This window comes from Miscanthus floridulus, chromosome 12 (assembly GCF_019320115.1).
Source record: "Miscanthus floridulus cultivar M001 chromosome 12, ASM1932011v1, whole genome shotgun sequence".
In the NCBI taxonomy this organism is placed as follows: Eukaryota; Viridiplantae; Streptophyta; class Magnoliopsida; order Poales; family Poaceae; genus Miscanthus; species Miscanthus floridulus.
This window is the reverse complement of record NC_089591.1, coordinates 70,902,173-70,910,692: the sequence shown is the minus strand read 5'-3', so window position 1 is coordinate 70,910,692 and position 8,520 is coordinate 70,902,173. Positions and strand designations below refer to the sequence as shown.

General features: G+C 48.4%; 1 pseudogene; it reads left to right on the top strand.

Moving 5' to 3' along the window:
- The first annotated feature begins 1,123 nt into the window (after nucleotides 1-1,123).
- Nucleotides 1,124-7,247, top strand: LOC136498658 (probable cation transporter HKT1;4; annotated as a pseudogene).
- The last annotated feature ends 1,273 nt before the right edge of the window (nucleotides 7,248-8,520 follow it).

Here is an 8,520-nt window from a genome sequence, read left to right as displayed (position 1 = left end):
GGAATGGAAAATTAGAGATTCAAGCATCAAATCTTCTAGAGTATTTCGAGTCTTTTGACTCCGTCTTCTATTTGTATCTCATGTTAACTATATTAGGAATCACAAATACCTTGTCATTAGCACTAGCAGCGGAAGGATCAGGGACATAGTGAATGCTATTAAATGTGTGAGAGCCACTAGACGCCAATTGGATGAGCTTATAAGAGAAAAGTGAGAAAAACTATTAGTTGACGTGTATGGATTTTGTGAGAAGAATGACATTTCTAAATTGAAAATGGAAGATGAATATATTGATCCAAAGAAGAGGAGGCAAAAATCTGGAATTACAAACAAGCATTACTATCAAGTAGATTGTTTCAATGATATTATTGATTGGCTACTTCAAGAGCTTGACAAGCCGCTTCAACGAGACAAGCTCTCAATTGCTCGTATGCTCGGCCTCTTTTAGTCCAAGAGACTCATTTTGTGATTTTAATGTGGACAATTTGTTGAGCCTAGCAAAGCTTTATCCACATGATTTTGATTCTGGGGATTTGAGGGACCTTAGCAACCAACTTGGCCTCTACATATTTGATGTGAGAGCTGATGATAGGTTCTCCAACATACAAACTATTGCCGAGCTTTCTCAGAAAATGGTGGAGACTAGAAAACATGATCGTTATCCACTGGTTTATCGACTTCTGAAGCTTGTACTAGTACTGCCAGTTGCTACTGCTACAGTTGAGAGGATTTTCTCGAGCATGAAGATTGTGAAAACGAATTTACGCAACCGCATCGGTGATCAATTTATGAGCGATTGTCTTATTTGCTATGTGGAGAAAGAAGAGAAGAAAATCACGAATGAGTCCGTGATTCGTCGCTTCATGAAAATGCAAGAACGCAGATTTGATGACAATTAAAGATAACATAATGTATTTTGCCTATCTTAATAGTTTTGACCATGCTAATAGTATTTATATTGCTATTTTTTTATTACTTCTTTATAGTCGCAACCCCCCCCCCCCCCCCCTGTTACGCTCTAGCTTCGGCACTGGGTGTGTGTCGAAGGCACCCAAGACACCACAGAACGCGCATGCACATGCACATAGCTCGGCGAGTCCCACATAACAGCGCCAGCACTACAATGCCCGGAGCGCATAAGCTCGCCGGGTTCCTGCAGCACCTGCGCCGGTGCTCAGCAGGAGTGCTCGACTGCGCAATGTCCCTCGTGTGCTCGGTCTCCAAGGCCTACGCGCACCACCAGGTCACAGAGAGCGTGGCACGGTCGCGGCGCACGCTCCGGTGCAGCGCGGGCCAGGCGTGGCGCCGCGCCGTCGACGTCGCCGCGCGCCTCAACTCGCTCCTCCTCCACGTCATCTACTTCGTCGCCATCTCCTGCGTCGGGTGGGGGATGCTCGAGGCGATCAAGGTGCGGGCGCCCGGCAGGAGACCCCGCGGCATCGACATGTTCTTCACCGCCGTGTCGGACGCAACGGTGTCCAGCATGTCCGCCGTCGATATGGAGGTGTTCTCCAACGGCCAGCTCCTGGTCCTCACAGCTCTCATGTTCGGCCAGGGGCGGATCCAGCAGTGGGGCGGGGGCTCAAGCCCCCCCTACCTAAAACGAAGCAGTGCAAATTACTGTAGAGCCCCTATGGAGGGCTGAGACTTAAGATCGAGCAGCAGTGTTGTTCAGTCCCTCCTAAAATATTTCCTGGATCCGCTGCTTTGTTCGGCGGTGGCGAGGTGTTCCTGTCGCTTGTGGGTCTCGCATCCAAATGGTCAAAGATGAGGAAGCAGATCATAAACAGATCCCGGCGCGTCGAGAGCCAGGACGACGATATCGAGCTCGAGGCCACCGGCGCCGAGGCCGATGACGCCGATGCCGACGCCGACTCCAGGTCGATAACTACTGCGGTCACCGAAGAGAACGACGACATCCCGGTAGACACGAAGATTCTGCGGCGCAATGCGGTGCGCTCGCTGTTCTACATCGTCCTGGCCATCCTCGTGGTGGTGCACGCGGTGGGCGCCGTCGCCGTCGCGGCATACGTCTACGCCGCGCCCGGCGCGAGGCAGACGCTGCGGCGCAAGGCCCTCAACGTGTGGACCTTCTCGGTGTTCACGACGGTGTCCACGTTCTCCAGCTGCGGGTTCATGCCGACGAACGAGAACATGATGGTGTTCAGCCGGGACGTATCGCTGCAGCTTCTGCTCGTGCCGCAGGCGCTGGTGGGCAACACGCTGTTCCCGCCGCTGCTGGCCGCGTGCGTGTGGGCGGCGGACGCGGCCACGAGGCGGGAGGAGGTCGTGGAGATCACTAGGAAGGGCAGGGACGCGACGGGGTACCACCACCTGCTCCCCGCGCGGCGGTGCTGGATGCTCGACGGGACCGTGGCCTCGTTCATCGCCGTGCAGGTGGCGCTGCTGTGCGCGATGGAGTGGGGCGGCGCGCTGCGGGGGCTGGGCGCGGAGGAGAAGCTGTCGAACGCGCTGTGAACTCTCGGCACACTGGCGACGGCCGTCCTCGTGCTCTTCGTCCTCATGACGTGAGTGTCTCCCTGAACGACCCCCCCCCCCCCCCCCCCCCCCCCCGCCCCCTCGCGTTATGATTTGGAGCTCACGTGGCGGAGGACGGGAAAAAAATTAAGACGTGGCGAAATCGATAACATAGATATCAAAGATTTCTTGGTACAATTGTTTATACATATATAATATATTTATCTACTACATAAGTAAAAATATTTAGAATAAATAGAAAGATACAGGTAAAGTCAATAGACTAACCAAGTGATGATGAACATCAGTTGCGTCTAGGCGATATAGGCAATTGCACATGTACCTCGTGTTTTGGCATTACCTTGTTTTTTTCCTTTTGGATACATTATTAGATTAGATAATTTATGCTCACTATGATTGATAGATTAATCAAACAAGCTTAGTAATTAATTAATAATCAAGCATCCCAAGTAATAAAAAATTATACAAATACACAACTCTGATACTCACCGACGGTAACTTTCAGACGGCCTGTTCGTTGGTTGACTTTTGGACTGGTTTGGATTGGTTGATGTTGGTTTGTTGTGAGAGGAAAATACTGTTGGCTAGCTGGTTTGAGTTGGCTGAAACCAACAAACGAACGGTGAGAGTCTGTCCTAAGGAAACGCGGAGGCGGAGTTGCTCGCGCAGCACAGTCGCGCTCGCGATGATTGCCTGATCCTGATCTGATCGAGTGGCGGCGCAGCCCGAGGGCACACGAACCGTCGAGCGGTATTGCGGTAAGTTAAATCTTCGATTCGTCGTACAGAAAGGAAACTCTCGAATCTCGATGACTTTGCAGGCTCCAGCAGCCAATTGGCCAAGGATAAGGCCAGCCAATGAACCAAAAGGCCCATATACATGATCAGTGGCCTGTACGTGATATACTATACTCCCAATTTCCAAAAGCCACGATAGGCCAATAGCCCAAGACTCCAAGAGAACATCGTAATCGTAATAGTCAAGTAGCTACTGTTTTCCTTTCTCTGGCTGTCGGCTGAGACATCTTCCTTAATATATCCATGGTACACAGTATGTGGGGGTAAAAATGTCTAGAAATTCAAGGTAGAAGAGCTCCACCCCTTCCTATGAGAATGCACCGTGGGTGTGTTTGGTTCCTCGCTTCCCCTATCTAGACTCCACGGAGCCAACGACCTGTTTGGTTGGCTTAACTTGCTTCCAAAAGCTAGGCCCCAGCTATGCACTGACCACGCCAAAGTCAGGCCAGGTGAAAACAAGGAAGGTGGATCTTTTCCCTTAGCTAGGTTTCCGCTCGCGCTCGCTTCACCTCCCAGTGTTTCTCTTCATCAATGTCGGAGGTCCTAGCATTGTCGCCGCCTAGTCTTGGTGACCCCCCAATGCTCAGCACGGAAGTTCGTTGGAGGACCATCGTAGGACCACCACCTCCCCGCCCCTGCTCCTACGCGGCCTGCGCGCGCTACGACCGCTATCGTCCTCCTTTTCCACATGCACCATGATTGCCACCATCCTCTCCCCTCCGCGTGCGCCATCCTCCTCCTCCTTGCGCGCCACGGTTGTCGGTGTCCTCCTCCATCTGCCAAGGTGTGCGCTCGTGGCTAACCTCCTCCTCTGCGCGCAACGTCTCCGCCATCGACTTCATCAGCCTCTCCGACGCTCGTGGCTAACCTCCTCCTCCTCCCGCGCCACGACTGTCTTTGTCCTCCTCCATCTGTCGGGTGTGCGTTTGTGGCTGACCTCCTCCACGCGCGCTAGCGCCACCGCCATCGACTTCGTCAACCTTCGCGTGATGCTTGTGGCTGACCTCCTCCTCCTCACACTAGGCAGGAGATGCAGTGACGGTGAACTCCATGAGCAGTGATTGAGTTAAGCTCATTTTCACAGGAACAAGATGGCTATATTCAAACTAACTAGTCAACTAAACAGGATCTAGATAAGCCTAGGTTTACCTAGGACAAGCAAACCAAAAAACAACCTCTTTCATTGCAGGAGCGCTAGCTTCGGCTGCCCTGGCTAGCTAGGCTAGGCTAGGTCTAAGGCCATGTTTGTTTAAGTTTCGTAGGAGCTTTTGCACCTTCGAAAAGTCGAAAAGCTTCTACAAACCAAAAGTCCAAAAATCTCACTTTGGGGAGTTTCTGACTTTTGACTTTCGAGAGCTTTTTGGCTTTTGGAATGTCCCAAAGCTAATGTCTAAAAGCTCTAGGAAGTCCAAATAGGTAGACCTTAGGATGAGAACCAAACACGCATATCACTGGTACACTAGCTAGTTCCATCCGTCCAAAACTGCAAAATGCTCTTGCAGTATCATTGAACACAGTGAAGTAGGTAGGTCATATATGATTACGAAGTCGAACGATTAGGAAAAGCTGTGATGCATGTTCACTTGCCTGTGAAGCCTAATAAACTGATGGTAATCTGCGATCCTTGGGCAACCTGGAATCTTCTCCGTGCTACGGACGAGCACCGGGACCGAATTTTTAACTCATGAATCATTGCGGCCCCGTTCGGCTGCCCTTAAAACCGGCTTATTCGGCTTCTTTTTTTATCCGGAACCGCGTTTTTCTCTCACAACATTTCATTCAAAACAGTGTTTTTCTTTCAATTTCATCCGGAATTCCTCCAGCCGAGCAATTTCTTATTCAAGGGCATGTGTTACCTCCTCGAATTGACCGATCTGCCAATAATAGAGCAAAATAATTAGACTACAACATACGTAAAACTATCCCTCCCCCCCCCCCCCCCCCCCCCCCCCCCCCCCCCCCCCCCCCCCCCCCCCCCCCCCCCAAGCACCCAATATTGGACCGGAAATGAAGAGCCGCCGGTGAGCTTCACGTAAGCACAAAGCAACATTCAAATTCAGTCGAGACAACCAGAGAATCAAGAATTCAAGATGTATAGATTAATAGTTTCCAGGTCAAAAAAGGCCCATGCTACCTCCACAGGCTACCTTCATTCAGCTGCTTCCGAGAATATGCTGTGGCGTCCCAATCCCAATGCAAGCAAACCCAGGTGGTAGGAAGACCACCTTTTCTTTTTCTTTTTCTTTTCTCGTGAAATGGGAGCCAACCATTTACGAATGACAGCGTCCAACAGAGACTCTTATATCAGTTTTATTTATGGATCGGGCGTGCACCACGATTGGTTTGGGTAGTTTTGTCCGAATTGGGCTCTTTGAAGCCAAACCAAGCCAAGCACTAATATCTAGTTTTGCACACTGGCAACGTAGCTAAAGAATGTTAGTCTCTAGATCTCCGGCACGGATGAGTCACCACTCACCATGGCTTGTCGACCACGCACTATTATTGTCCACCACATACTATGGCTAGAGGTAGAAGAAGAGAGGAAGAATAGAGCACACACACATAGCACAAGCACCAGCGTTGGCCGGAGCTTTGCAGAGGAGATGGCAAACCGAACTCGCTCTCTTTACTGAGTTGCAGTGACAAACTATATATACAACTCTACCCATCTAATCTTAGTACATAGACATGTTGCTACAGTGACTAGATGTGACAGCAGGGCTAACTTTAGCACCTGCCCCTGCCCCTGCTGTGGCTACAGTGCGGCAGAAGAGCCATTCGGCGCCTGCCCCTGCAGCTGCTACAGTGCAACAGCAGGGAGTCCTTTTCGGCGCCGTCTATCCCTACCATGCATTCACACAAGGAGAGCAGTAGATTACTTAACAAAGAAGTCAGCTGACCTTACCCGCAGACCAAGAGGATCCATATGGGTCAAGAACACATGAGAACAGAATAGTTCACACAAAACTTTCTGAATTCTCTCATGTGGATACGAAATTGCATACATCTACCTTCGATAAAGTGGATGTGGATTGGACTCTATCCTGTCATTGAGCAGTTACTGAAAATGAAGGCCGTTACAGAAAATCATGGCATCTAAAAATGGCCTTCAATTTGCGTAAAGCAATCTGACCTGTTCCATCTGACCAAATAAAAACAAGTGCCGGACCATGTACTGTAACTTTGAGTAAAAACGGTAAATAGGAAGTGGTAATGTTTTGTTCGTCTAGTATTTCTCATTTCAAACCTGCTTTTTTTTTACTTCTACTAGGTATCTTCCTCCATACACGACATGGTTTCCATCTGAAGAGAATTCCAAGAAGGGGTCATTCCACGGAGAACCAAGGAATAAGGCTACTCAAGAGCACAGTCATGTCACAACTCTCCTACTTGACCATCATTCGTCATTGCCATCTGCATCACCGAGAGGAGAAAGCTCAAAGAAGATCCCCTCAACTTCAACGTGCTCAGCATTGTCGTCGAAGTCATCAGGTAAGCGTTACTCGGAGTAGTTCAAGGACAAAAAAAAATCCCATGCATATAAAACAAATCGACAATATATGTGAGAATGAAGAAATGCAGAGTGCAATCATGTGGTAAACAATTGCAAGATGTCTAAGTAAAAGTAAAAGTAAATGCACATGACTGATGACTAGAATGCAGACTGAAACAACCACATTTGGGTTCATGCATATTTCTTGGAAGGTTTGCTACCTTTAACCTGACATGTTTTAGCTACGTTCTGCATGCAGTGCTTATGGAAATGTTGGCTTCTCAATGGGCTACAGCTGAAGCAGGCAGATCAATCCAGATGGAGTCTGTACAGACAGATGGACTGGTTTTGCAGGGAGGTGGAGCGACTCCGGCAAACTCATACTCATTGTTGTGATGTTCTTTGGGAGGCTTAAGAAGTTCAGCATGAAAGGAGGCAAAGCCTGGAAGCTTAGTTAGGTGCAGGTACAACAACTGATACACATGTTGCAGGTGTTTGTGGGTATATACGTAGTCTGATGAAAAAAAAATCCACAAAGCCGCAAAACAAAAAGAGATGTCTTTTGTTCTCTTCTCGCTTGCACAGATGCACCTGCAAGTGTTGGCAGTTATAGATTAGGTTAACTAAAGAAAATTATTCACAAAAGAAAAAATCAAAGATATGGCATTAGCCTGATTGTCTTCACATTTGCAGTTGCCTAATGCCAAGAAAGCTGGATGTTATAGTGGTCGCGTGCAATTTTTAATACCCGTGTACAAAAATCTGTTGCAGTGCTTACAGTAGTGGCTAGTTTATCTAAAAGTACCTGCCATCATAAATACTGCTTTCTGGGGGAAACACTGGATTAAATCACTCAGTATTCGCAAAAAAAAATCACTCAGTAGTCATTGACTGACTACTGAGTGATCAACTGAGGTTACAATACATTATCGAAAAAAAGGAGGGAAAGAAAAAGATAAAAGCTCCACTACACTTTTGTGTGTGTGTGGATGCTGGCACATTTGTTCCACAACAACAGATATCATGAGCGATGAAGTTATTATAATAATAATAAAGTTAGTCTTTGGGCTTTAAGAATTTGAAAGGTAAAGCCACAGCCCACAGATAGAGTAAAAAATGAACAAGAAAAGTAAGTGCAATCTTATGTAACTCGAAGTCTAGTAAGAGAACGCAAATGTTGCAAACCAAAGTCACATCCAGCCTTTATATTTTCGAGAGTCGAGAGTCGGGACGCAAATGCTATACTTACACACCATCTTCAGGAAGCCTAGCTAGGCTGAAAGAGTTTATTACTTTATTATTCATTAGGTTTATATTACAGAATTCGTTTGCGACCCACAGCCACAAGGCCACAAGCTCTAGCTCAAGAAAAAATTCCTAAGAAAGGCGACGAATGATTCTGCAGCAAATTTGCAAGCGAAAGCAACTGATGGTATAGCCCGCGAAATCGCTTGGGGGCGGCGATGCGACGGGCCGACGGCGGTGCCTGCCATCAGACTATGGGCCGGCCCGATATAAGGAAGACAAGTATCGAGAAAGTGACGAGATGTACCCACGCCGCCGTCGCGACGAACTAGCGGAGGTTTGGGGTTGCAGTTGCAGCTTGGGCCATGCTTGGGCTGTGATTTAACGTTCTAGGCAACAAAATCTGGGCCTTGGGCCAATGCAGGCCGCTGACTTTGGGCCGATATGTGAGCCCAGTAAAACCAGGGACAATGTCAAAACCAAAGA